At 39.7% G+C, this 25,173-nt stretch overlaps 1 protein-coding gene and 1 long non-coding RNA gene across 3 annotated transcripts in view; one reads left to right on the plus strand and one right to left on the minus strand.

Annotated features, from left to right (window-relative positions):
* LOC125374886 overlaps window positions 1-25,173 on the minus strand; it is a 67,104-nt gene that overhangs the window by 23,218 nt on the left and 18,713 nt on the right. The gene's annotated exons all lie outside the window — the stretch shown is intronic.
* LOC124119618 overlaps window positions 1-25,173 on the plus strand; it is a 62,058-nt gene that overhangs the window by 19,680 nt on the left and 17,205 nt on the right. For both annotated transcript variants that reach the window (XM_048386586.1, XM_048386587.1), the window contains exon 2: window positions 24,484-24,818. The gene's annotated coding sequence lies outside the window, so the exon portion shown is untranslated. The remainder of the gene's footprint in view (window positions 1-24,483; window positions 24,819-25,173) is intronic.

A 25,173-nucleotide genomic window follows, 5' to 3' on the forward strand; every position in this document is an offset into this window, starting at 1 on the left:
TTGTGTTTTTTCTCGTTACTTTGGGGTCGGTCAGGTAGCCTAGTGGTTAGAGAGTTCGCTCATCACGCGGAAGACCCGGGATCGATTCTCGACATTGGTACAATGTGTGAAGTCCATTTCTGGTGTCCCCCACCGTGATATTGCTGGAATATTGCTAAAACATTGCTAAAAGTGGCGTAAAACCATACTCACTCACTCACTCACTCACTCTCATTACATTGAATATTTTCCTGTGATTTCAAATTAATCTCCTAAACGCCAAATTTCGATTCTTATCTCGTACTTTCGATTATTTTAGTTTCTGTCTCGTTATTTCAAGTTTATTTCAAATAGAAATTAAGTCCTAACATTTTTTTTGTCAGAAGAAATAAGGAATTGTCTACCTCATCTTCCATGGATTCTTTACTGTAAATATGACTCTTGAAACCTATGGCTTGTGCCTCAATTTGTGATAGTTATTTATACCTTACAGGAAATAAACAAATGACCTAAAATGGATTTTTCACTTTACTGGGTGTATTGTTTTGTGTGGTAAGTATGGCACTTGAGTCACTCGAATTGGTCTCACACCCAGACCCTTAATATACAGCTACCCCTAATATTAGCATTATGTACAGATTAGGTTAACATGCGCCAGAGAAAGGTAACTTAATGAGAAACAGAACATGAGGCGAATTATCGAAACAAACATGTCATTTTAAAGCCAGGGGTATTGAACCTGTTCTGTATAGAAGAGGTGTGTGCATGGATCTAAAATAGACTGTTACTGTACGAGTTGCTTCCCCTACCTACTTGACAACGAAAGCAAAACACTGGTTACTTACTGGTTGTACAGACGGGAGGACTGCCCGCACACAGTGATAACCTCTCTGTAAGTTGTTCATGTTTAATACTATCATATACTCCCACATTGTCTCCATGTTTAGGGTAGGTCTATCTCTGTCCGCTGCTATCTTAATGTTGTTGTTTAATTTGGAAAGTCTTGGGTAAAAGGCGGTGTACTATTATGGCCCCGCCCTATGTGGATAGAACTGCTTGACACACTCTGATGTCACCTTACACACATCATTCATTTGTCCATTCTAAACAGTGTGTCTTACATATACCATCCTAACATAGCTTGTGAGGGTGTTTTCATTTTATTTGTATAGTAACCGATCAATACACACGAGAGTGTTGTCAAGAAGATCTATTATTAGCTCACCTGACTTAAACTCCCTATGGAATCTGTTTCAGTAAGTATTTAAGACTGACATTTCTCGGGCATTTATGTTTTGATTTATGTTTTGTGGTGATCTGCGTTTGTCCAGACCTGGTGTGGAAATAAACACATACGTTTTTCGCAATATTTTAGAGTTTGTTAAGTGGCTGTCATTTTTAAAATGACTTGGCATTTTAAATTGGTGACTACATAGCCAGAATCATCTGGTGAAGACTGGAAACCGAACCATTGACAAATACACTAGTTGCGACGGAGGGGAGTCAGCAGTAGGGGAGACATTCACACCGCGCCGACATCAACACTAGCTTGAAGACACTGTTTCGGATGATCCAAAAGTATGGACAGTCCATCACTCTTCTGAGCCAGTCGCCAGAGGCACGCAATTCGCTGTGCAGAGTTGCGCCCCTATGATCCTGGGTTCGATTTACGGTTCGCTCCGATTATGTTTCCAGGATTTTCAGCACCCTATCCGTGCTCTTGGGTTTCACAAAAGTGGTGAACGTCAAAGACCTGCATATGAAAGCCGATGGTGTCACTTCGGTAGCATTAATGTAATTTTCGAAATCGAAATTTCTCATTAATTAAGTTATTTTCACGAAATTTAGCGTTTTTTTCTCGTTACTTTGGGGTCGGTCAGGTAGCCTAGTGGTTAGAGAGTTCGCTCATCATGCGGAAGACCCGGGATCGATTCCAAACATGGGTACAATTTGTGAAGTCCATTTCTGGTGTCCCCCGCCGTGATATTGCTGGAATATTGCTAAAACATTGCTAAAAGTGGCGTAAAACCATACTCACTCACTCACTCACTCTCATTACTTTGAATATTTTCCTGTGATTTCAAATTAATCTCCTAAACGCCAATTTTCGATTCTTATCTCGTACTTTCGATTATTTTAGTTTCTGTCTCGTTATTTCAAGTTTATTTCAAATAGAAATTAAGTCCTAACATTTTTTTTGTCGGAAGAAATAAGGAATTATCTACCTCATCTTCCATGGATTCTTTACTGTAAATATGACTCTTGAAACCTATGGCTTGTGCCTCAATTTGTGATAGTTATTCATACCTTACAGGAAATAAACAAATGACCTAAAATGGATTTTTCACTTTACTGGGTGTATTGTTTTGTGTGGTAAGTATGGCACTTGAGTCACTCGAATTGGTCTCACACCCAGACCCTTAATATACAGCTACCCCTAATATTAGCATTATGTACAGATTAGGTTAACATGCGCCAGAGAAAGGTAACTTAATGAGAAACAGAACATGAGGCGAATTATCCAAACAAACATGTCATTTTAAAGCCAGGGGTATTGAACCTGTTCTGTATAGAAGAGGTGTGAGCATGGATCTAAAATAGACTGTTACTGTACGAGTTGCTTCCCCTACCTACTTGACAACGAAAGCAAAACACTGGTAACTTACTGGTTGTACAGACGGGAGGACTGCCCGCACACAGTGATAATCTCTCTGTAAGTTGTTCATGTTTAACACTATCATATACTCCCACATTGTCTCCATGTTTAGGGTAGGTCTATCTCTGTCCGCTGCTATCTTAATGCTGTTGTTTAATTTGGAAAGTCTTGGGTAAAAGGCGGTGTACTATTGTGGCCCCGCCCTATGTGGATAGAACTGCTTGACACACTCTGATGTCACCTTACACACATCATTCATTTGTCCATTCTAAACAGTGTGTCTTACATATACCATCCTAACATAGCTTGTGAGGGTGTTTTCATTTTATTTGTATAGTAACCGATCAATACAAACGAGAGTGTTGTCAAGAAGATCTATTATTAGCTCACCTGACTTAAACTCCCTATGGAATCTGTTTCAGTAAGTATTTAAGACTGACATTTCTCGGGCATTTATGTTTTGATTTATGTTTTGTGGTGATCTGCGTTTGTCCAGACCTGGTGTGGAAATAAACAAATACGTTTTTCACAATATTTTAGAGTTTGTTAAGTGGCTGTCATTTTTAAAATGACTTGGCATTTTAAATTGGTGACTACATAGCCAGAATCATCTGGTGAAGACTGGAAACCGAACCATTGACATATACTCTAGTTGCGACGGAGGGGAGTCAGCAGTAGGGGAGACATTCACACCGACATCAACACTAGCTTGAAGACACTGTTTCGGATGATCCAACAGTATGGACAGTCCATCACTCTTCTGAGCCAGTCGCCAGAGGCACGCAATTCGCTGTGCAGAGTTGTGCCCCTATGATCCTGGATTCGATTTACGGTTCGCTCCGATTATGTTTCCAGGATTTTCAGCACCCTATCCGTGCTCTTGGGTTTCACAAAAGTGGTGAACGTCAAAGACCTGCATGTGAAAGCCGATGGTGTCACTTTGGTAGCATTAATGTAATTTTCGAAATCGAAATTTCTCATTAATTAAGTTATTTTCACGAAATGTTGTGTTTTTTCTCGTTACTTTGGGGGCGGTCAGGTAGCCTAGTGGTTAGAGAGTTCGCTCATCACGCGGAAGACCCGGGATCGATTCTCGACATGGGTACAATGTGTGAAGTCCATTTCTGGTGTCCCCCGCCGTGATATTGCTGGAATATTGCTAAAACATTGCTAAAAGTGGCGTAAAACCATACTCACTCACTCACTCACTCACTCTCATTGCTTTGAATATTTTCCTGTGATTTCAAATTAATCTCCTAAACGCCAAATTTCGATTCTTATCTCGTACTTTCGATTATTTTAGTTTCTGTCTCGTTATTTCAAGTTTATTTCAAATAGAAATTAAGTCCTAACATTTTGTTTGTCAGAAGAAATAAGGAATTGTCTACCTCATCTTCCATGGATTCTTTACTGTAAATATGACTCTTGAAACCTATGGCTTGTGCCTCAATTTGTGATAGTTATTCATACCTTACAGGAAATAAACAAATGACCTAAAATGGATTTTTCACTTTACTGGGTGTATTGTTTTGTGTGGTAAGTATGGCACTTGAGTCACTCGAATTGGTCTCACACCCAGACCCTTAATATACAGCTACCCCTAATATTAGCATTATGTACAGATTAGGTTAACATGCGCCAGAGAAAGGTAACTTAATGAGAAACAGAACATGAGGCGAATTATCCAAACAAACATGTCATTTTAAAGCCAGGGGTATTGAACCTGTTCTGTATAGAAGAGGTGTGTGCATGGATCTAAAATAGACTGTTACTGTACGAGTTGCTTCCCCTACCTACTTGACAACGAAAGCAAAACACTGGTTACTTACTGGTTGTACAGACGGGAGGACTGCCCGCACACAGTGATAACCTCTCTGTAAGTTGTTCATGTTTAATACTATCATATACTCCCACATTGTCTCCATGTTTAGGGTAGGTCTATCTCTGTCCGCTGCTATCTTAATGTTGTTGTTTAATTTGGAAAGTCTTGGGTAAAAGGCGGTGTACTATTATGGCCCCGCCCTATGTGGATAGAACTGCTTGACACACTCTGATGTCACCTTACACACATCATTCATTTGTCCATTCTAAACAGTGTGTCTTACATATACCATCCTAACATAGCTTGTGAGGGTGTTTTCATTTTATTTGTATAGTAACCGATCAATACACACGAGAGTGTTGTCAAGAAGATCTATTATTAGCTCACCTGACTTAAACTCCCTATGGAATCTGTTTCAGTAAGTATTTAAGACTGACATTTCTCGGGCATTTATGTTTTGATTTATGTTTTGTGGTGATCTGCGTTTGTCCAGACCTGGTGTGGAAATAAACACATACGTTTTTCGCAATATTTTTGAGTTTGTTAAGTGGCTGTCATTTTTAAAATGACTTGGCATTTTAAATTGGTGACTACATAGCCAGAATCATCTGGTGAAGACTGGAAACCGAACCATTGACAAATACACTAGTTGCGACGGAGGGGAGTCAGCAGTAGGGGAGACATTCACACCGCGCCGACATCAACACTAGCTTGAAGACACTGTTTCGGATGATCCAAAAGTATGGACAGTCCATCACTCTTCTGAGCCAGTCGCCAGAGGCACGCAATTCGCTGTGCAGAGTTGCGCCCCTATGATCCTGGGTTCGATTTACGGTTCGCTCCGATTATGTTTCCAGGATTTTCAGCACCCTATCCGTGCTCTTGGGTTTCACAAAAGTGGTGAACGTCAAAGACCTGCATATGAAAGCCGATGGTGTCACTTCGGTAGCATTAATGTAATTTTCGAAATCGAAATTTCTCATTAATTAAGTTATTTTCACGAAATTTAGCGTTTTTTTCTCGTTACTTTGGGGTCGGTCAGGTAGCCTAGTGGTTAGAGAGTTCGCTCATCATGCGGAAGACCCGGGATCGATTCCAAACATGGGTACAATTTGTGAAGTCCATTTCTGGTGTCCCCCGCCGTGATATTGCTGGAATATTGCTAAAACATTGCTAAAAGTGGCGTAAAACCATACTCACTCACTCACTCACTCTCATTACTTTGAATATTTTCCTGTGATTTCAAATTAATCTCCTAAACGCCAATTTTCGATTCTTATCTCGTACTTTCGATTATTTTAGTTTCTGTCTCGTTATTTCAAGTTTATTTCAAATAGAAATTAAGTCCTAACATTTTTTTTGTCGGAAGAAATAAGGAATTATCTACCTCATCTTCCATGGATTCTTTACTGTAAATATGACTCTTGAAACCTATGGCTTGTGCCTCAATTTGTGATAGTTATTCATACCTTACAGGAAATAAACAAATGACCTAAAATGGATTTTTCACTTTACTGGGTGTATTGTTTTGTGTGGTAAGTATGGCACTTGAGTCACTCGAATTGGTCTCACACCCAGACCCTTAATATACAGCTACCCCTAATATTAGCATTATGTACAGATTAGGTTAACATGCGCCAGAGAAAGGTAACTTAATGAGAAACAGAACATGAGGCGAATTATCCAAACAAACATGTCATTTTAAAGCCAGGGGTATTGAACCTGTTCTGTATAGAAGAGGTGTGAGCATGGATCTAAAATAGACTGTTACTGTACGAGTTGCTTCCCCTACCTACTTGACAACGAAAGCAAAACACTGGTAACTTACTGGTTGTACAGACGGGAGGACTGCCCGCACACAGTGATAATCTCTCTGTAAGTTGTTCATGTTTAACACTATCATATACTCCCACATTGTCTCCATGTTTAGGGTAGGTCTATCTCTGTCCGCTGCTATCTTAATGCTGTTGTTTAATTTGGAAAGTCTTGGGTAAAAGGCGGTGTACTATTGTGGCCCCGCCCTATGTGGATAGAACTGCTTGACACACTCTGATGTCACCTTACACACGTCATTCATTTGTCCATTCTAAACAGTGTGTCTTACATATACCATCCTAACATAGCTTGTGAGGGTGTTTTCATTTTATTTGTATAGTAACCGATCAATACAAACGAGAGTGTTGTCAAGAAGATCTATTATTAGCTCACCTGACTTAAACTCCCTATGGAATCTGTTTCAGTAAGTATTTAAGACTGACATTTCTCGGGCATTTATGTTTTGATTTATGTTTTGTGGTGATCTGCGTTTGTCCAGACCTGGTGTGGAAATAAACAAATACGTTTTTCACAATATTTTAGAGTTTGTTAAGTGGCTGTCATTTTTAAAATGACTTGGCATTTTAAATTGGTGACTACATAGCCAGAATCATCTGGTGAAGACTGGAAACCGAACCATTGACATATACTCTAGTTGCGACGGAGGGGAGTCAGCAGTAGGGGAGACATTCACACCGACATCAACACTAGCTTGAAGACACTGTTTCGGATGATCCAACAGTATGGACAGTCCATCACTCTTCTGAGCCAGTCGCCAGAGGCACGCAATTCGCTGTGCAGAGTTGTGCCCCTATGATCCTGGATTCGATTTACGGTTCGCTCCGATTATGTTTCCAGGATTTTCAGCACCCTATCCGTGCTCTTGGGTTTCACAAAAGTGGTGAACGTCAAAGACCTGCATATGAAAGCCGATGGTGTCACTTTGGTAGCATTAATGTAATTTTCGAAATCGAAATTTCTCATTAATTAAGTTATTTTCACGAAATGTTGTGTTTTTTCTCGTTACTTTGGGGTCGGTCAGGTAGCCTAGTGGTTAGAGAGTTCGCTCATCACGCGGAAGACCCGGGATCGATTCTCGACATGGGTACAATGTGTGAAGTCCATTTCTGGTGTCCCCCGCCGTGATATTGCTGGAATATTGCTAAAACATTGCTAAAAGTGGCGTAAAACCATACTCACTCACTCACTCACTCACTCTCATTGCTTTGAATATTTTCCTGTGATTTAAAATTAATCTCCTAAACGCCAAATTTCGATTCTTATCTCGTACTTTCGATTATTTTAGTTTCTGTCTCGTTATTTCAAGTTTATTTCAAATAGAAATTAAGTCCTAACATTTTTTTTGTCAGAAGAAATAAGGAATTGTCTACCTCATCTTCCATGGATTCTTTACTGTAAATATGACTCTTGAAACCTATGGCTTGTGCCTCAATTTGTGATAGTTATTCATACCTTACAGGAAATAAACAAATGACCTAAAATGGATTTTTCACTTTACTGGGTGTATTGTATTGTGTGGTAAGTATGGCACTTGAGTCACTCGAATTGGTCTCACACCCAGACCCTTAATATACAGCTACCCCTAATAGTAGCAGTATGTACAGATTAGGTTAACATGCGCCAGAGAAAGGTAACTTAATGAGAAACAGAACATGAGGCGAATTATCCAAACAAACATGTCATTTTATAGCCAGGGGTATTGAACCTGTTCTGTATAGAAGGGGTGTGTGCATGGATCTAAAATAGACTGTTACTGTACGAGTTGCTTCCCCTACCTACTTGACAACGAAAGCAAAACACTGGTAACTTACTGGTTGTACAGACGGGAGGACTGCCCGCACAAAGTGATAATCTCTCTGTAAGTTGTTCATGTTTAATACTATCATATACTCCCACATTGTCTCCATTTTTAGGGTTGGTCTATCTCTGTCCGCTGCTATCTTAATGTTGTTGTTTAATTTGGAAAGTCTTGGGTAAAAGGCGGTGTACTATTGTGGCCCCTCCCTATGTGGATAGAACTGCTTGACACACTCTGATGTCACCTTACACACATCATTCATTTGTCCATTCTAAACAGTGTGTCTTACATATACCATCCTAACATAGCTTGTGAGGGTGTTTTCATTTTATTTGTATAGTAACCGATCAATACACACGAGAGTGTTGTCAAGAAGATCTATTATTAGCTCACCTGACTTAAACTCCCTATGGAATCTGTTTCAGTAAGTATTTAAGACTGACATTTCTCGGGCATTTATGTTTTGATTTATGTTTTGTGGTGATCTGCGTTTGTCCAGACCTGGTGTGGAAATAAACACATACGTTTTTCACAATATTTTAGAGTTTGTTAAGTGGCTGTCATTTTTAAAATGACTTGGCATTTTAAATTGGTGACTACATAGCCAGAATCATCTGGTGAAGACTGGAAACCGAACCATTGACATATACTCTAGTTGCGACGGAGGGGAGTCAGCAGTAGGGGAGACATTCACACCGACATCAACACTAGCTTGAAGACACTGTTTCGGATGATCCAACAGTATGGACAGTCCATCACTCTTCTGAGCCAGTCGCCAGAGGCACCGCAATTCGCTGTGCAGAGTTGCGCCCCTATGATCCTGGATTCGATTTACGGTTCGCTCGGATTATGTTTCCAGGATTTTCAGCACCCTATCCGTGCTCTTGGGTTTCACAAAAGTGGTGAACGTCAAAGACCTGCATATGAAAGCCGATGGTGTCACTTTGGTAGCATTAATGTAATTTTCGAAATCGAAATTTCTCATTAATTAAGTTATTTTCACTAAATGTTGTGTTTTTTCTCGTTACTTTGGGGGCGCTCAGGTAGCCTAGTGGTTAGAGAGTTCGCTCATCACGCGGAAGACCCGGGATCAATTCCCGACATGGGTACAATGTGTGAAGTCCATTTCTGGTGTCCCCCGCCGTGATATTGCTGGAATATTGCTAAAACATTGCTAAAAGTGGCGTAAAACCATACTCACTCACTCACTCACTCACTCACTCTCATTACATTGAATATTTTCCTGTGATTTCAAATTAATCTCCTAAACGCCAAATTTCGATTCTTATCTCGTACTTTCGATTATTTTAGTTTCTGTCTCGTTATTTCAAGTTTATTTCAAATAGAAATTAAGTCCTAACATTTTTTTTCTCAGAAGAAATAAGGAATTGTCTACCTCATCTTCCATGGATTCTTTACTGTAAATATGACTCTTGAAACCTATGGCTTGTGCCTCAATTTGTGATAGTTATTCATACCTTACAGGAAATAAACAAATGACCTAAAATGGATTTTTCACTTTACTGGGTGTATTGTTTTGTGTGGTAAGTATGGCACTTGAGTCACTCGAATTGGTCTCACACCCAGACCCTTAATATACAGCTACCCCTAATAGTAGCATTATGTACAGATTAGGTTAACATGCGCCAGAGAAAGGTAACTTAATGAGAAACAGAACATGAGGCGAATTATCCAAACAAACATGTCATTTTAAAGCCAGGGGTATTGAACCTGTTCTGTATAGAAGGGGTGTGAGCATGGATCTAAAATAGACCGTTACTGTACGAGTTGCTTCCCCTACCTACTTGACAACGAAAGCAAAACACTGGTAACTTACTGGTTGTACAGACGGGAGGACTGCCCGCACACAGTGATAATCTCTCTGTAAGTTGTTCATGTTTAATACTATCATATACTCCCACATTGTCTCCATTTTTAGGGTAGGTCTATTTCTGTCCGCTGCTATCTTAATGTTGTTGTTTAATTTGGAAAGTCTTGGGTAAAAGGCGGTGTACTATTGTGGCCCCGCCCTATGTGGATAGAACTGCTTGACACACTCTGATGTCACCTTACACACATCATTCATTTGTCCATTCTAAACAGTGTGTCTTACATATACCATCCTAACATAGCTTGTGAGGGTGTTTTCATTTTATTTGTATAGTAACCGATCAATACACACGAGAGTGTTGTCAAGAAGATGTATTATTAGCTCACCTGACTTAAACTCCCTATGGAATCTGTTTCAGTAAGTATTTAAGACTGACATTTCTCGTGCATTTATGTTTTGATTTATGTTTTGTGGTGATCTGCGTTTGTCCAGACCTGGTGTGGAAATAAACACATACGTTTTTCACAATATTTTAGAGTTTGTTAAGTGGCTGTCATTTTTAAAATGACTTGGCATTTTAAATTGGTGACTACATAGCCAGAATCATCTGGTGAAGACTGGAAACCGAACCATTGATATATACTCTAGTTGCGACGGAGGGGAGTCAGCAGTAGGGGAGACATTCACACCGACATCAACACTAGCTTGAAGACACTGTTTCGGATGATCCAACAGTATGGACAGTCCATCACTCTTCTGAGCCAGTCGCCAGAGGCACCGCAATTCGCTGTGCAGAGTTGCGCCCCTATGATCCTGGATTCGATTTACGGTTCGCTCCGATTATGTTTCCAGGATTTTCAGCACCCTATCCGTGCTTTTGGGTTTCACAAAAGTGGTGAACGTCAAAGACCTGCATATGAAAGCCGATGGTGTCACTTTGGTAGCATTAATGTAATTTTCGAAATCGAAATTTCTCATTAATTAAGTTATTTTCACTAAATGTTGTGTTTTTTCTCGTTACTTTGGGGTCGGTCAGGTAGCCTAGTGGTTAGAGAGTTCGCTCATCACGTGGAAGACCCGGGATCGATTCCCGACATGGGTACAATGTGTGAAGTCCATTTCTGGTGTCCCCCGCCGTGATATTGCTGGAATATTGCTAAAACATTGCTAAAAGTGGCGTAAAATCATACTCACTCACTCACTCACTCACTCACTCACTCACTCACTCACTCTCATTACATTGAATATTTTCCTGTGATTTCAAATTAATCTCCTAAACGCCAAATTACGATTCTTATCTCGTACTTTCGATTATTTTAGTTTCTGTCTCGTTATTTCAAGTTTATTTCAAATAGAAATTAAGTCTTAACATTTTTTATCTCAGAAGAAATAAGGAATTGTCTACCTCATCTTCCATGGATTCTTTACTGTAAATATGACTCTTGAAACCTATGGCTTGTGCCTCAATTTGTGATAGTTATTCATACCTTACAGGAAATAAACAAATGACCTAAAATGGATTTTTCACTTTACTGGGTGTATTGTATTGTGTGGTAAGTATGGCACTTGAGTCACTCGAATTGGTCTCACACCCAGACCCTTAATATACAGCTACCCCTAATAGTAGCAGTATGTACAGATTAGGTTAACATGCGCCAGAGAAAGGTAACTTAATGAGAAACAGAACATGAGGCGAATTATCCAAACAAAGATGTCATTTTAAAGCCAGGGGTATTGAACCTGTTCTGTATAGAAGGGGTGTGTGCATGGATCTAAAATGGACTGTTACTGTACGAGTTGCTTCCCCTACCTACTTGACAACGAAAGCAAAATACTGGTTACTTACTGGTTGTACAGACGGGAGGACTGCCCGCACACAGTGATAACCTCTCTGTAAGTTGTTCATGTTTAATACTATCATATACTCCCACATTGTCTCCATTTTTAGGGTAGGTCTATCTCTGTCCGCTGCTATCTTAATGTTGTTGTTTAATTTGGAAAGTCTTGGGTAAAAGGCGGTGTACTATTGTGGCCCCGCCCTATGTGGATAGAACTGCTTGACACACTCTGATGTCACCTTACACACGTCATTCATTTGTCCATTCTAAACAGTGTGTCTTACATATACCATCCTAACATAGCTTGTGAGGGTGTTTTCATTTTATTTGTATAGTAACCGATCAATACACACGAGAGTGTTGTCAAGAAGATCTATTATTAGCTCACCTGACTTAAACTCCCTATGGAATCTGTTTCAGTAAGTATTTAAGACTGACATTTCTCGTGCATTTATGTTTTAATTTATGTTTTGTGGTGATCTGCGTTTGTCCAGACCTGGTGTGGAAATAAACACATAAGTTTTTCACAATATTTTAGAGTTTGTTAAGTGGCTGTCATTTTTAAAATGACTTGGCATTTTAAATTGGTGACTACATAGCCAGAATCATCTGGTGAAGACTGGAAACCGAACCATTGATATATACTCTAGTTGCGACGGAGGGGAGTCAGCAGTAGGGGAGACATTCACACCGACATCAACACTAGCTTGAAGACACTGTTTCGGATGATCCAACAGTATGGACAGTCCATCACTCTTCTGAGCCAGTCGCCAGAGGCACCGCAATTCGCTGTGCAGAGTTGCGCCCCTATGATCCTGGATTCGATTGACGGTTCGCTCCGATTATGTTTCCAGGATTTTCAGCACCCTATCCGTGCTTTTGGGTTTCACAAAAGTGGTGAACGTCAAAGACCTGCATATGAAAGCCGATGGTGTCACTTTGGTAGCATTAATGTAATTTTCGAAATCGAAATTTCTCATTAATTAAGTTATTTTCACTAAATGTTGTGTTTTTTCTCGTTACTTTGGGGGCGCTCAGGTAGCCTAGTGGTTAGAGAGTTCGCTCATCACGTGGAAGACCCGGGATCGATTCCCGACATGGGTACAATGTGTGAAGTCCATTTCTGGTGTCCCCCGCCGTGATATTGCTGGAATATTGCTAAAACATTGCTAAAAGTGGCGTAAAACCATACTCACTCACTCACTCACTCACTCACTCTCATTACATTGAATATTTTCCTGTGATTTCAAATTAATCTCCTAAACGCCAAATTTCGATTCTTATCTCGTACTTTCGATTATTTTAGTTTCTGTCTCGTTATTTCAAGTTTATTTCAAATAGAAATTAAGTCTTAACATTTTTTATCTCAGAAGAAATAAGGAATTGTCTACCTCATCTTCCATGGATTCTTTACTGTAAATATGACTCTTGAAACCTATGGCTTGTGCCTCAATTTGTGATAGTTATTCATACCTTACAGGAAATAAACAAATGACCTAAAATGGATTTTTCACTTTACTGGGTGTATTGTATTGTGTGGTAAGTATGGCACTTGAGTCACTCGAATTGGTCTCACACCCAGACCCTTAATATACAGCTACCCCTAATAGTAGCAGTATGTACAGATTAGGTTAACATGCGCCAGAGAAAGGTAACTTAATAAGAAACAGAACATGAGGCGAATTATCCAAACAAACATGTCATTTTAAAGCCAGGGGTATTGAACCTGTTCTGTATAGAAGGGGTGTGAGCATGGATCTAAAATAGACTGTTACTGTACGAGTTGCTTCCCCTACCTACTTGACAACGAAAGCAAAACACTGGTTACTTACTGGTTGTACAGACGGGAGGACTGCCCGCACAAAGTGATAATCTCTCTGTAAGTTGTTCATGTTTAATACTATCATATACTCCCACATTGTCTCCATTTTTAGGGTAGGTCTATCTCTGTCCGCTGCTATCTTAATGTTGTTGTTTAATTTGGAAAGTCTTGGGTAAAAGGCGGTGTACTATTGTGGCCCCGCCCTATGTGGATAGAACTGCTTGACACACTCTGATGTCACCTTACACACATCATTCATTTGTCCATTCTAAACAGTGTGTCTTACATATACCATCCTAACATAGCTTGTGAGGGTGTTTTCATTTTATTTGTATAGTAACCGATCAATACACACGAGAGTGTTGTCAAGAAGATCTATTATTAGCTCACCTGACTTAAACTCCCTATGGAATCTGTTTCAGTAAGTATTTAAGACTGACATTTCTCGTGCATTTATGTTTTGATTTATGTTTTGTGGTGATCTGCGTTTGTCCAGACCTGGTGTGGAAATAAACACATAAGTTTTTCACAATATTTTAGAGTTTGTTAAGTGGCTGTCATTTTTAAAATGACTTGGCATTTTAAATTGGTGACTACATAGCCAGAATCATCTGGTGAAGACTGGAAACCGAACCATTGATATATACTCTAGTTGCGACGGAGGGGAGTCAGCAGTAGGGGAGACATTCACGCCGACATCAACACTAGCTTGAAGACACTGTTTCGGATGATCCAACAGTATGGACAGTCCATCACTCTTCTGAGCCAGTCGCCAGAGGCACCGCAATTCGCTGTGCAGAGTTGCGCCCCTATGATCCTGGATTCGATTTACGGTTCGCTCGGATTATGTTTCCAGGATTTTCAGCACCCTATCCGTGCTCTTGGGTTTCACAAAAGTGGTGAACGTCAAAGACCTGCATATGAAAGCCGACGGTGTCACTTTGGTAGCATTAATGTAATTTTCGAAATCGAAATTTCTCATAAATTAAGTTATTTTCACGAAATGTTGTGTTTTTTCTCGTTACTTTGGGGGCGGTCAGGTAGCCTAGTGATAAGAGAGTTCGCTCATGACGCCGAAGACCCGGGTTCGATTCCCGACATGGGTACAATGTGTGAAGTCCATTTCTGGTGTCCCCCGCCGTGATATTGCTGGAATATTGCTAAAATATTGCTAAAAGTGGCGTAAAACCATACTCACTCACTCACTTACTCACTCACTCTCATTACATTGAATATTTTCCTGTGATTTCAAATTAATCTCCTAAACGCCAAATTTCGATTCTTATCTCGTACTTTCGATTATTTTAGTTTCTGTCTCGTTATTTCAAGTTTATTTCAAATAGAAATTAAGTCCTAACATTTTGTTTGTCAGAAGAAATAAGGAATTGTCTACCTCATCTTCCATGGATTCTTTACTGTAAATATGACTCTTGAAACCTATGGCTTGTGCCTCAATTTGTGATAGTTATTCATACCTTACAGGAAATAAACAAATGACCTAAAATGGATTTTTCACTTTACTGGGTGTATTGTATTGTGTGGTAAGTATGGCACTTGAGTCACTCGAATTGGTCTCACACCCAGACCCTTAATATACAGCTACCCCTAATAGTAGCATTATGTACAGATTAGGTTAACATGCGCCAGAGAAAGGTAACTTAATGAGAAACAGAACATGAGGCGAATTATCCAAACAAACATGTCATTTTAAAGCCAGGGGTTTGAAACCTGTTCTGTATAGAAGGGGTGTGTGCATGGATCTAAAATAGACTGTTACTGTACGAGTTGCTTCCCCTACCTACTTGACAACGAAAGCAAAACACTGGTTACTTACTGGTTGTACAGACGGGAGGACTGCCCGCACACAGTGATAACCTCTCTGTAAGTTGTTCATGTTTAATACTATCATATACTCCCACATTGTCTCCATTTTTAGGGTAGGTCTATCTCTGTCCGCTGCTATCTTAATGTTGTTGTTTAATTTGGAAAGTCTTTGGTAAAAGGCAGTGTACTATTGTGGCCCCGCCCTATGTGGATAGAACTGCTTGACACACTCAGATGTCACCTTACACACGTCATTCATTTGTCCATTCTAAACAGTGTGTCTTACATATACCATCCTAACATAGCTTGTGAGGGTGTTTTCATTTTATTTGTATAGTAACCGATCAATACACACGAGAGTGTTGTCAAGAAGACCTATTATTAGCTCACCTGACTTAAACTCCCTATGGAATCTGTTTCAGTAAGTATTTAAGACTGACATTTCTCGGGCATTTATGTTTTGATTTGTGTTTTGTGGTGATCTGCGTTTGTCCAGACCTGGTGTGGAAATAAACACATACGTTTTTCACAATATTTTAGAGTTTGTTAAGTGGCTGTCATTTTTAAAATGACTTGGCATTTTAATTTGGTGACTACATAGCCAGAATCATCTGGTGAAGACTGGAAACCGAACCATTGACAAATACTCTAGTTGCGACGGAGGGGAGTCAGCAGTAGGGGAAACATTCACACCGACATGAACACTAGCTTGAAGACACTGTTTCGGATAATCCAACAGTATGGACAGTCCATCACTCTTCTGAGCCAGTCGCCAGAGGCACCGCAATTCGCTGTGCAGAGTTGCGCCCCTATGATCCTGGATTCGATTTACGGTTCGCTCGGATTATGTTTCCAGGATTTTCAGCACCCTATCCGTGCTCTTGGGTTTCACAAAAGTGGTGAACGTCAAAGACCTGCATATGAAAGCCGACGGTGTCACTTTGGTAGCATTAATGTAATTTTCGAAATCGAAATTTCTCATAAATTAAGTTATTTTCACGAAAAGTTGTGTTTTTTCTCGTTACTTTGGGGGCGCTCAGGTAGCCTAGTGATTAGAGAGTTCGCTCATCACGCCGAAGACCCGGGTTCGATTCCCGACATGGGTACAATGTGTGAAGTCCATTTCTGGTGTCCCTCGCCGTGATATTGCTGGAAGATTGCTAAAATATTGCTAAAAGTGGCGTTAAACCATACTCACTCACTCACTCACTCACTCTTATTACTTTGAATATTTTCCTTTGATTTCAAATTAATCTCCTAAACGCCAAATTTCGATTCTTATCTCGTACTTTCGATTATTTTAGTTTCTGTCTCGTTATTTCAAGTTTATTTCAAATAGAAATTAAGTCCTAACATTGTTTTGTCGGAAGAAATAAGGAATTGTCTACCTCATCTTCCATGGATTCTTTACTGTAAATATGACTCTTGAAACCTATGGCTTGTGCCTCAATTTGTGGTAGTTATTCATACCTTACAGGAAATAAACAAATGACCTAAAATGGATTTTTCACTTTACTGGGTGTATTGTATTGTGTGGTAAGTATGGCACTTGAGTCACTCGAATTGGTCTCACACCCAGACCCTTAATATACAGCTACCCCTAATAGTAGCAGTATGTACAGATTAGGTTAACATGCGCCAGAGAAAGGTAACTTAATAAGAAACAGAACATGAGGCGAATTATCCAAACAAACATGTCATTTTAAAGCCAGGGGTATTGAACCTGTTCTGTATAGAAGGGGTGTGTGCATGGATCTAAAATAGACTGTTACTGTACGAGTTGCTTCCCCTACCTACTTGACAACGAAAGCAAAACACTGGTTACTTACTGGTTGTACAGACGGGAGGACTGCCCGCACAAAGTGATAATCTCTCTGTAAGTTGTTCATGTTTAATACTATCATATACTCCCACATTGTCTCCATTTTTAGGGTAGGTCTATCTCTGTCCGCTGCTATCTTAATGTTGTTGTTTAATTTGGAAAGTCTTGGGTAAAAGGCGGTGTACTATTGTGGCCCCGCCCTATGTGGATAGAACTGCTTGACACACTCTGATGTCACCTTACACACATCATTCATTTGTCCATTCTAAACAGTGTGTCTTACATATACCATCCTAACATAGCTTGTGAGGGTGTTTTCATTTTATTTGTATAGTAACCGATCAATACACACGAGAGTGTTGTCAAGAAGATCTGTTATTAGCTCACCTGACTTAAACTCCCTATGGAATCTGTTTCAGTAAGTATTTAAGACTGACATTTCTCGTGCATTTATGTTTTAATTTATGTTTTGTGGTGATCTGCGTTTGTCCAGACCTGGTGTGGAAATAAACACATAAGTATTTCACAATATTTTAGAGTTTGTTAAGTGGCTGTCATTTTTAAAATGACTTGGCATTTTAAATTGGTGACTACATAGCCAGAATCATCTGGTGAAGACTGGAAAGCGAACCATTGACAAATACTCTAGTTGCGACGGAGGGGAGTCAGCAGTAGGGGAGACATTCACACCGACATCAACACTAGCTTGAAGACACTGTTTCGGATGATCCAACAGTATGGACAGTCCATCACTCTTCTGAGCCAGTCGCCAGAGGCACCGCAATTCGCTGTGCAGAGTTGCGCCCCTATGATCCTGGATTCGATTTACGGTTCGCTCGGATTATGTTTCCAGGATTTTCAGCACCCTATCCGTGCTCTTGGGTTTCACAAAAGTGGTGAACGTCAAAGACCTGCATATGAAAGCCGACGGTGTCACTTTGGTAGCATTAATGTAATTTTCGAAATCGAAATTTCTCATAAATTAAGTTATTTACACGAAATGTTGTGTTTTTTCTCGTTACTTTGGGGGCGCTCAGGTAGCCTAGTGATTAGAGAGTTCGCTCATGACGCCGAAGACCCGGGTTCGATTCCCGACATGGGTACAATGTGTGAAGTCCATTTCTGGTGTCCCTCGCCGTGATATTGCTGGAAGATTGCTAAAATATTGCTAAAAGTGGCGTTAAACCATACTCACTCACTCACTCACTCACTCTTATTACTTTGAATATTTTCCTTTGATTTCAAATTAATCTCCTAAACGCCAAATTTCGATTCTTATCTCGTACTTTCGATTATTTTAGTTTCTGTCTCGTTATTTCAAGTTTATTTCAAATAGAAATTAAGTCCTAACATTGTTTTGTCGGAAGAAATAAGGAATTGTCTACCTCATCTTCCATGGATTCTTTACTGTAAATATGACTCTTGAAACCTATGGCTTGTGCCTCAATTTGTGGTAGTTATTCATACCTAACAGGAAATAAACAAATGACCTAAAATGGATTTTTCACTTTACTGGGTGTATTGTATTGTGTGGTAAGTATGGCACTTGAGTCACTCGAATTGGTCTCACACCCAGACCCTTAATATACAGCTACCCCTAATAGTAGCAGTATGTACAGATTAGGTTAACATGCGCCAGAGAAAGGTAACTTAATAAGAAACAGAACATGAGGCGAATTATCCAAACAAACATGTCATTTTAAAGCCAGGGGTATTGAACCTGTTCTGTATAGAAGGGGTGTGTGCATGGATCTAAAATAGACTGTTACTGTACGAGTTGCTTCCCCTACCTACTTGACAACGAAAGCAAAACACTGGTTACTTACTGGTTGTACAGACGGGAGGACTGCCCGCACAAAGTGATAATCTCTCTGTAAGTTGTTCATGTTTAATACTATCATATACTCCCACATTGTCTCCATTTTTAGGGTAGGTCTATCTCTGTCCGCTGCTATCTTAATGTTGTTGTTTAATTTGGAAAGTCTTGGGTAAAAGGCGGTGTACTATTGTGGCCCCGCCCTATGTGGATAGAACTGCTTGACACACTCTGATGTCACCTTACACACATCATTCATTTGTCCATTCTAAACAGTGTGTCTTACATATACCATCCTAACATAGCTTGTGAGGGTGTTTTCATTTTATTTGTATAGTAACCGATCAATACACACGAGAGTGTTGTCAAGAAGATCTGTTATTAGCTCACCTGACTTAAACTCCCTATGGAATCTGTTTCAGTAAGTATTTAAGACTGACATTTCTCGTGCATTTATGTTTTAATTTATGTTTTGTGGTGATCTGCGTTTGTCCAGACCTGGTGTGGAAATAAACACATAAGTATTTCACAATATTTTAGAGTTTGTTAAGTGGCTGTCATTTTTAAAATGACTTGGCATTTTAAATTGGTGACTACATAGCCAGAATCATCTGGTGAAGACTGGAAAGCGAACCATTGACAAATACTCTAGTTGCGACGGAGGGGAGTCAGCAGTAGGGGAGACATTCACACCGACATCAACACTAGCTTGAAGACACTGTTTCGGATGATCCAACAGTATGGACAGTCCATCACTCTTCTGAGCCAGTCGCCAGAGGCACCGCAATTCGCTGTGCAGAGTTGCGCCCCTATGATCCTGGATTCGATTTACGGTTCGCTCGGATTATGTTTCCAGGATTTTCAGCACCCTATCCGTGCTCTTGGGTTTCACAAAAGTGGTGAACGTCAAAGACCTGCATATGAAAGCCGACGGTGTCACTTTGGTAGCATTAATGTAATTTTCGAAATCGAAATTTCTCATAAATTAAGTTATTTTCACGAAATGTTGTGTTTTTTCTCGTTACTTTGGGGGCGCTCAGGTAGCCTAGTGATTAGAGAGTTCGCTCATGACGCCGAAGACCCGGGTTCGATTCCCGACATGGGTACAATGTGTGAAGTCCATTTCTGGTGTCCCTCGCCGTGATATTGCTGGAAGATTGCTAAAATATTGCTAAAAGTGGCGTTAAACCATACTCACTCACTCACTCACTCACTCTTATTACTTTGAATATTTTCCTTTGATTTCAAATTAATCTCCTAAACGCCAAATTTCGATTCTTATCTCGTACTTTCGATTATTTTAGTTTCTGTCTCGTTATTTCAAGTTTATTTCAAATAGAAATTAAGTCCTAACATTGTTTTGTCGGAAGAAATAAGGAATTGTCTACCTCATCTTCCATGGATTCTTTACTGTAAATATGACTCTTGAAACCTATGGCTTGTGCCTCAATTTGTGGTAGTTATTCATACCTAACAGGAAATAAACAAATGACCTAAAATGGATTTTTCACTTTACTGGGTGTATTGTATTGTGTGGTAAGTATGGCACTTGAGTCACTCGAATTGGTCTCACACCCAGACCCTTAATATACAGCTACCCCTAATAGTAGCAGTATGTACAGATTAGGTTAACATGCGCCAGAGAAAGGTAACTTAATAAGAAACAGAACATGAGGCGAATTATCCAAACAAACATGTCATTTTAAAGCCAGGGGTATTGAACCTGTTCTGTATAGAAGGGGTGTGTGCATGGATCTAAAATAGACTGTTACTGTACGAGTTGCTTCCCCTACCTACTTGACAACGAAAGCAAAACACTGGTTACTTACTGGTTGTACAGACGGGAGGACTGCCCGCACAAAGTGATAATCTCTCTGTAAGTTGTTCATGTTTAATACTATCATATACTCCCACATTGTCTCCATTTTTAGGGTAGGTCTATCTCTGTCCGCTGCTATCTTAATGTTGTTGTTTAATTTGGAAAGTCTTGGGTAAAAGGCGGTGTACTATTGTGGCCCCGCCCTATGTGGATAGAACTGCTTGACACACTCTGATGTCACCTTACACACATCATTCATTTGTCCATTCTAAACAGTGTGTCTTACATATACCATCCTAACATAGCTTGTGAGGGTGTTTTCATTTTATTTGTATAGTAACCGATCAATACACACGAGAGTGTTGTCAAGAAGATCTGTTATTAGCTCACCTGACTTAAACTCCCTATGGAATCTGTTTCAGTAAGTATTTAAGACTGACATTTCTCGTGCATTTATGTTTTAATTTATGTTTTGTGGTGATCTGCGTTTGTCCAGACCTGGTGTGGAAATAAACACATGAGTATTTCACAATATTTTAGAGTTTGTTAAGTGGCTGTCATTTTTAAAATGACTTGGCATTTTAAATTGGTGACTACATAGCCAGAATCATCTGGTGAAGACTGGAAAGCGAACCATTGACAAATACTCTAGTTGCGACGGAGGGGAGTCAGCAGTAGGGGAGACATTCACACCGACATCAACACTAGCTTGAAGACACTGTTTCGGATGATCCAAAAGTATGGACAGTCCATCACTCTTCTGAGCCAGTCGCCAGAGGCACCGCAATTCGCTGTGCAGAGTTGCGCCCCTATGATCCTGGATTCGATTTACGGTTCGCTCGGATTATGTTTCCAGGATTTTCAGCACCCTATCCGTGCTCTTGGGTTTCACAAAAGTGGTGAACGTCAAAGACCTGCATATGAAAGCCGACGGTGTCACTTTGGTAGCATTAATGTAATTTTCGAAATCGAAATTTCTCATAAATTAAGTTATTTTCACGAAATGTTGTGTTTTTTCTCGTTACTTTGGGGGCGCTCAGGTAGCCTAGTGATTAGAGAGTTCGCTCATCACGCCGAAGACCCGGGTTCGATTCCCGACATGGGTACAATGTGTGAAGTCCATTTCTGGTGTCCCCCGCCGTGATATTGCTGGAATATTGCTAAAATATTGCTAAAAGTGGCGTAAAACCATACTCACTCACTCACTCACTCACTCACTCACTCTCATTACTTTGAATATTTTCCTGTGATTTCAAATTAATCTCCTAAACGCCAAATTTCGATTCTTATCTCGTACTTTCAATTAATTTAGTTTCTGTCTCGTTATTTCAAGTTTATTTCAAATAGAAATTAAGTCCTAACATTTTTTTTGTCGGAAGAAATAAGGAATTGTCTACCTCATCTTCCATGGATTCTTTACTGTAAATATGACTCTTGAAACCTATGGCTTGTGCCTCAATTTGTGATAGTTATTCATACCTTACAGGAAATAAACAAATGACCTAAAATGGATTTTTCACTTTACTGGGTGTATTGTATTGTGTGGTAAGTATGGCACTTGAGTCACTCGAATTGGTCTCACACCCAGACCCTTAATATACAGCTACCCCTAATAGTAGCAGTATGTACAGATTAGGTTAACATGCGCCAGAGAAAGGTAACTTAATGAGAAACAGAACATGAGGCGAATTATCCAAACAAACATGTCATTTTAAAGCCAGGGGTTTTGAACCTGTTCTGTATAGAAGGGGTGTGTGCATGGATCTAAAATAGACTGTTACTGTACGAGTTGCTTCCCCTACCTACTTGACAACGAAAGCAAAACACTGGTTACTTACTGGTTGTACAGACGGGAGGACCGCCCGCACAAAGTGATAATCTCTCTGTAAGTTGTTCATGTTTAATACTATCATATACTCCCACATTGTCTCCATTTTTAGGGTAGGTCTATCTCTGTCCGCTGCTATCTTAATGTTGTTGTTTAATTTGGAAAGTCTTGGGTATACGGCGGTGTACTATTGTGGCCCCGCCCTATGTGGATAGAACTGCTTGACACACTCTGATGTCACCTTACACACGTCATTCCTTTGAAAATGTCCGTTCTTAACAGTGTGTCTCCATTTATCATCCTAACACAAATTTCAAAGAGATGTTCACTATGTTTATGAAGTCACCGATCAATATACACGAGGCATAGGAACTCGATTATAGCGTGTACATAGCACAATATATTCGTATAACTGCAGTGGTTTTGTGAATAAATCACGCAAGGCAAGTAGATATTCAGATGCCATTTTTTTAATAGATTATATGAACGGAGGCCTGTGGAAATAATACACAAAGTTAAAATATGCAAAATACATACCAATACAAATGAAACATTCCCTTATAACAAATATTAGGATCTGATATTATCCCATTGATAGTCTCTCTGTAAGTTGTTCATGTTAAAATACTATCATATACTTCGAAAGTCTTGGGTATACGGCGGTGTACTATTGTGGCCTCGCCCTATGTGGATAAAACTAGTTCACACATTCTGATGTCACCTTACGTCATTCATTTCAAAGTGATCTTTCTAAACAGTGTGTCTTTCATACACCACCCTAACACAGCTTGAAACGATAGTGCAAACGGAATGCTCACTTGGTTCGTGTGGTGCCCAGAGTAAATGTTCTGGCTGTCCCGTTCCATGACTCTTATGAGTCAACCCCTTCACTGTGCGATGCGTGTGGCTAGCTTGTGTCTGTGCCTGCAATTCCCATGGTGGCCGCAAACCACTGGATGTTGCAGAGTGAGCCATATATTGCTTTATGTGCTTATCTTGTTTTCAATTGAGCTGATGCCATGGCTTGCTTGTCTGGCATCCTGAGACGACATCGTCTGGTAACATATTCTCCTCAGAAACCACAGTACCAATGACGCTTCAAGTTCACATGATTCTTCTGAATGATAATGATGCCTGAATTTGTTCAAGAGATTTGAATCCGTTGTTCAATATTGATGTTATATTACTCGGACATTATTGTTAAAAAAGTAATTTGGTAGAAGTGTGTAGTTAGATGTGTGTCTCTTACAGTAGCGTTAATAAGTACAACACTGTGTAAGCCATATATGTTGCCCGCTCCTTATTGTTCTAAATGTCATGTAATTTAATACATGTATAGTTGGTAGTGGGGCCCAACGTGTATATGTTATGTCAACTGCTATAGTTGATATTTTCATATTTGCACTTTGACCATTTTGTTAAATTCTTTTACAATGCATTTCATTGCACTGTAAACATATTCACAGAAACATCTTGATGTTACCCCATATTGGTAATCACATGGAAAAGGGATTGTTTATGGCTTTTTCTCAGCTATTTAAACATCTAATTTAATTTGGTACATCTGTTGTGTAGTGTTTAATATGTATGTCTCTGTTATTTCGTAAAATACGAAAAATAATAATTGACCACTTTGACCATATGGAAAGCAAATAACGATTTGACTTCATATCCAGGTGAGCTACAGTGGCGTGGCAGAGAGTTCTCAATCTTTATACACCAATACCAAATGGCCACGTGTAGGACTGTCCTACAGATGAACGTTGTACACATGTAGACGTTTTTGTTGTAGAATGATGAGTTTGATGACATCTTAGATTAAAGACACTGGTGGATGACAGGAAAGAATGAAGAATGTTCAGAGATATAAAATAGAACAATATACTTAGTCACTGAATATCAATGGGATGGAGAAACGTAAAGGACAGACGGATGAAAGTCACACAGAGCATGGAGGATGTACACCACCAAAGCGCAGGGTGAAACACAATGACGATGACACGGCACCAGATGGGGAAAACAAGGAACTTGCAGGTACTGCCACAGACAACCCGCAAGAAACGACCGAAGAAGCAGGCAGCACTGTGGAGAATACAGAAAATATAGACATTGAACATGTAGATGAAGGTATGTATGCCTAATAGACAAAATATATTTTGGTGATATTCAACTCTCTTGCCTCAGGCAGATGATTTCAGAAGGAGCTGAAACTATGTGAAAATTAAGAAAACGAGCCAATATAAAATAAAAGTATTGCAAATCAGTCTTCAGATCCATGTCTGGCAACTTGTAATGCATGATGGCTCCTGTAATCTGAGTATCTGTTCCAACTGTCACCAAATGTTTACAACCTACATGTTAATGACTATTTATGTTTGGTAAATGGCTTAGAAAAGGACACACCACATGTATGAGATGCTATGGCCTGCTGTCTGTTGTCCTCAAATTTACTCTTCACATTTTCTTACATCTCACAGAACTA

Source organism: Haliotis rufescens, unplaced genomic scaffold (assembly GCF_023055435.1).
Source record: "Haliotis rufescens isolate VD_foot unplaced genomic scaffold, xgHalRufe1.0.p SCAF_6, whole genome shotgun sequence".
In the NCBI taxonomy this organism is placed as follows: Eukaryota; Metazoa; Mollusca; class Gastropoda; order Lepetellida; family Haliotidae; genus Haliotis; species Haliotis rufescens.